The sequence below is a fragment of the Oryctolagus cuniculus genome, chromosome 11 (genome assembly GCF_051225735.1).
Source record: "Oryctolagus cuniculus isolate XC-2025 breed Fujian yellow rabbit chromosome 11, ASM5122573v1, whole genome shotgun sequence".
Classification (NCBI taxonomy): Eukaryota; Metazoa; Chordata; class Mammalia; order Lagomorpha; family Leporidae; genus Oryctolagus; species Oryctolagus cuniculus.
This window is the reverse complement of record NC_142877.1, coordinates 2,510,862-2,516,049: the sequence shown is the minus strand read 5'-3', so window position 1 is coordinate 2,516,049 and position 5,188 is coordinate 2,510,862. Positions and strand designations below refer to the sequence as shown.

At 60.1% G+C, this 5,188-nt stretch overlaps 1 long non-coding RNA gene across 1 annotated transcript; it reads left to right on the top strand.

Annotated features, from left to right (window-relative positions):
- The first annotated feature begins 362 nt into the window (after nucleotides 1-362).
- LOC149123293 (uncharacterized) lies at nucleotides 363-4,752 on the top strand. The gene is made up of 2 exons (XR_016215701.1): nucleotides 363-619; nucleotides 2,790-4,752. It is a non-coding gene; the product is annotated as an uncharacterized LOC149123293 (long non-coding RNA).
- The last annotated feature ends 436 nt before the right edge of the window (nucleotides 4,753-5,188 follow it).

Genomic DNA, 5,188 nt, shown 5'->3' with positions numbered 1-5,188 from the left:
CCTCGCGGAGGCAGCCACAGCCCTGTGCTGCAGCTAATCTGGGGAGAGAGAGAGCCTGCTGTCAGGATTAGCAGCTGCGGGGCCAGGTCTGTCCCTGGAGGGCTCAGCAAGGGCTTTGCACTCTGGGGGAAGGGTCACGAGGCAAAGGGTCACAAGGGTAGCCAAGGAAGTTCTAAATTAGCCGTGGGAGCAGGCCAAGACCAGAGTAGGGACCCAGAGTTCAGGAACATTCCCTGGCCCGCCCTCGCTGTCCCTGCCTGTAGCCCACAAGCCTTGGCCACTAGGGAGTCTCTAAAAATACCTTGGTGGGAGGCCCAGGGATCACATTTCCAAAACTGCTTTGCAGAGGCGCCCTGGGGAGCGCGCTGGTGATGCGGGCACCAGCTGCAGAGGTCAGCCAGCCGCGGGGACACAGCCAGACCCCAGCTCCTGCCAGGACCCCCTTCACACTCAGGTGCAAACGCAACGGCGCTTTCAGCAGCTTAGCGTGTGTCCAGCAGAGACTTGGAGCCCAGGCCCCTGCAGGTTCCAGGCCCAGCTCCATTGCTGTTCACTGCAGGTCCAAGAGGGGCCCTGGAGGAATCCCAGGCCAGCACCCTGCTGCCCCTCTGACCCTGAGGTGGGAAACCAGGCGCTGTGTTGGGGGGTGGGGCAGGGACCGCCCAGTGGCCTTCTGGGAGTGGGGGAGGGGCTGACTGGGAACAAGGAGGCCGTGCTGAGTCCAGGCACCCGGATGTGTGGGCGCTATCTCAGATGAGTAAGACCTGACCTTCAAGTGCACCCCAGGCTGCCAGGGAGGCCACGGGAGGCCATGGACGTCTTCAGTGTGACCCACAGCAGTAGCCACACGTGGTGTGTGCTGGGCCCACGCTGTCCTGTGGACTCCTATGGGGAGGGCGGCTGTGGGGCCCTGGCTGCATGCTCTGCTCCCGAGGTCACAGGAGCTCCAGGGTGCAGGGCACTGCTTCTGCCCCTGCAGCTGCTCCGTCGGCCGCGGGGACACGGAGCCGGCCTCCTTGGCCTTTCTGGCATCTGCCTGGGCTGTGCGCCAGGCAGGAGGCCCTGTCCGGTGGACTGGACATGCTCAGGGCATGTGAATTCTGAGGCTGAGCCCGGAGGTTGCCGGTGGTGGCCGTGGGGACGTTGTCCAGGGCTCCCAGGGCCCTGAGTCCTGGCCGCAGAGGGTGCTGACTCAGCCAAGCGGGGCGGGGGGAGGGCGAGGAGGCAGAGGAAAACTTCCCCAGCTTCCTGCTCTGGGCCAACCCAGCCTTGGCCGTGCCCCGCGGCACCTGGGCCTGCTGTGCCACACAGGACGGCACCGCGGTCCCTCCCCACCGCTGGTCACCATCATGCTGTTTGCTCCCTCCCAACACGCTGAGGTGCCCCACTGCTCCCTGCCTCCCGGGCCCCTGACCTGCGCCTCCAGGACCAGCCCAGGCCACACCTGTGCCCTGCGTTTCCGTCCATTGTTCTGCACAAGGTGCCCCTGGCTGACTCCTCTGCCCGGAGCTCTCCAGGCCCCGGTCCCAGACCCCTCCAGGCCTCTGCTCCTGTGTTCCCTCCCCCATAGGAACACATCCCCCTCTCCTAGGCCCTCACACAGGAAGTCTGGTCCCCTCCCCAGGCGACAGGCGGGTGTGGCTCTGCGGCTGGGCTGTGCCTGCCCCTTCCTCATGGGCTCAGTGGTATCTGCACCTCGGCAGGCCGTGCTCTGCTCGCCTTGGTGGCCCCCGAGTCGGTAGCAAGCCTGACGGTGGTGGCGCCCAGGTGTGGATGGCAGGCGGCACAGGGAGCGGGGCGGGCCGGCCAGCCGCTTCTCCCGCTCGGGCAGTCGACTGTCTCTCTCGCTTGCCTGTCTCCCACAATCCTCTTGCGCTCTTCCGTGGTTCCTGATGGCCCACAAAACCCAGTATTGGGTTCCAAGGACATCAAGGGGACTGAAACTGATGAGCAACCTGACAGGAGAGATCACACACACACACACACACACACACGCGTGCCCCACAACTCTAACCATACTCAGTGGCACACAAAAGGGACATGGAATAGGAATGCCCGGCGTTTGTCTCAGCCTGGGGCCAGGAAGTCCCCTGAGTGATGTGTGGGCTGAGCGGGAGCAGGAGCCATGACGGGGGTGGGGGTTGGGGTCGGGGGTCGGGGGTCAAGGGTTCCAGGTGGAGCAGCATCCTGGGGAGGAGGGGGCCATACAGCAGGAGGAGCGTGGTGCCCCCATGGCCTGAGGGGCTGGGGCATGGGCTGCCTCCTCTGACTGTGGTCTTTCAGAGGGTTTGAGTGTTCCTGGGCACCCTTCCGGGGGGGGGGGGATGTGGCCTCGTGGGACAAGTGACACACAGGGGGCTCCTCTCCCGGCAGCCAGGCAGCCAGTGTCACTTGGTCTTCAGCAGATGATCCCAGCAGGGGGCAGAGCCAGGCCCCCTGGCCGGCATTTCAGCCGGCGTGATGGCAGCGATGGTGTTAATTCTCTCCAGGTGACTACTGCCACGGGGTAGGGCTTGGGGGCTGAGGGTGCTCCCAGGGGGTGCTGTCTGTGTGAGGGAGCCCTCCCAGGAGAACTAGGGACCTCGGGCATTGAGGGACTCCTGCTCCTTGGGCCTCTGTCTTCTCAACATTTCTACTGCCGAGTACCGGCCTCTGCTTTGGATTTTGTTTCCACTGTGAAGACAGATAGTGGAGAAAATGCACACTTCAACCTCGGCCTAAATAGCCAGCAATTCAGGATCTGCGTTCGTTTGCAAAGTTTACTCACCCGATAAATCATTCCTTTGCAGAGATGCCATTAACTAATAATTCAAGGTTGGTAACCTTCAATCAACCGTGATTAAAGAACTGTTGCTGAATGGCAAGGGATAGCACGTTCTTCCCAAAGCCAGCAGCGAAATCTGCTTACACCGTCCATCTTTGCTTTGATGAACTGCCCGTAACTGATAATTCCGGAAGGAAGGATTTTAAATCAAGCGTGGGAGCTGGCAGGACCGGGGCGAACTCCCAATATCCATCCCGACTGTCATGGCTAACTGTCTCCAGCTGGTGGTACTCATTTACGCTCACGGAGCGGCCGGGCACTCACCCTTATTCACACTATGTGGGCAATTCACACCCATTGCGTCAGAGTTCACGGTGTCGGTGTCCCAGCTTCCCCAAGGCCCTCGGGGCCGAAGGCCAGGCTCCAGGCATCCCCTACAGCTGCCTCCTGAACTCCACGGCCCAGAGCTTTTCCGTCTCCTCCTTCTCAGCCCTCAGGGCCCACTGGGGTCCCAGCCAGGTTTCTTCTTGGGTGCCCGCAGCACCTCCCACCTGCCCCCCTGTGGCCTCCTGGGCGCCTCTCCTCCCGCCTGTGTCTTAGCCCCTCTGCAGCTTCACACTTAGCACAGCGCCTGCCATGGGGCGAAGCTTCCTCTGTGTGTGTGGGACCAAGGGATGCAGGAGCAAAAGCCAGCCCCTTGTCGAAGCCATTTGACTGAGGACAATTGCAGGGCAGTTGGCGATGGGGGAGGAAGCTGACCCCTGTGCTGTGCGTCAGAATCTCCCGGGAGCGTGGCAACACCAGACAACAGGGCCCGTGGCAGAGGCTGGGCAGCGAGGCCAGGGAATCTGCATTTTAACATCTCCATGAGGGATTTTAATGCACAGAAATCGGAGAACTTTTTATTTTGTATAAGATTTACTTATTTATTTGAGTGATAGACTGAAACGGAGAGGGGGAAAGAGCAGAGAGAGAAAAGAGATCTTCCATGTGCTGGTTCACTCCGCCAAATGCCTGCGACACTGGCACTGGGTCAGTTTGAAGCCAGGATCCTGGAGCCCCGGGCGGAGCTCCCGCACGAGTGTTAGGGACCCGAGAATCGCAGCCATCACGGCTGCCTCCCAGGGTGTGCCTCAGTGGGAACCTGGACTGGAAACAAAGTAGAAAAGCATTTATTTCTTAACGTTTTTAACATTGCATTTGAAAGGCAGAGCATCAGAGACAGAGACAGAGAGAGAGAGAGAGACTGCGCTGGCATCAGCCGGTTCACTTCCCAATTGCCCACGACAGCCCCAGGCCAGGCCGAAGCTGGGAACTCGCTCCAGGCCCACTACGCGGGCGGCAGGAACAGAGCTCGCTGTGTGTAAGCCCAGAATTGCCGCCTTCTCTTCCTGCAGGGGCCACTCGGTTACTTTTGAGGTCATAACCCACTGTGTTAAGACAAGGAGCCTGGACACAGCCAGCCTCCTGGCCTGGCCACTCTGGGTCAAGCACAACTCAACACGCAGGAGCTGCATCCCTGGCCGTGGAGATTCTGCCAGGCTCCCGTGTGACGTGGCTTTCCCTCCGTGCAGTGGAAACGCTCCCCAGTCACGCTTCACGCGTCCCAGTCCTTGGCTCGGAGGACGCTCGGCCAAGCCCACAAGGTACTGCGATTGTCCAAGGGGAAGTGGCTAAAGCTTTTGCACATTTTGAGTCCACCAGGAAGAAAGTTCCCGAGGAGAGTGGTTTTGTGGCAAGACCAAGGAGACAGCAGCTTCCTGGGCAGCTTTCCAGGACACAGGCTGGCTGGGGGGCCCAGCAACCATTCCCACGGTGACTGTGGAGTGCTACGGTGACCCAGTCACCCCAGCTGTTCCCATGGTGACAGCAGAGGGCCTCGGTGACCCGGTCATTCCCCACCACTCCCAAAGTGACCATGGAAAGACGTGGGTGAGGGCGAGGAAAACATTTCTGTTATTTTATTTATTTGAAAGACAGAGTTACTGAGAGGAAGGGAGAGAGAGAGAGAGAGAGAGAGAGAGAGAGAGGTCTTCCATCCCCTGGTTCACTCCCCAAATGGCCACAATGGCTGGAGCTGAGTCAATCTGAAGCCAGGAGCCAGGAGCTTCCTCCAGGTCTCCTGTGCGGGTGCAGGGGCCCAAGCACTTGGGCCATCTTCTGCTGCTTCCCCAGGCCATTAGAAGGGAGCTGGATTGGAAGTGGAGCAGCTGGGACTCCAACCAGCCCCCAGATGGGATATCGGTGCCGCAGACTGGGGTTTTAACCCACTATGCCACAGCACCAGCCCCTATTCCTATGTTTAAAAAAAAAAAAAAAAAAAAAACTGGGCAGGACCCACTCTGGTTGCATCAGAAAGTGAAGGAAAATTCATCGCCTGACAAAATGGCCCCGCTGTCCAAGGAGATCACTTGTTGGGCCCCT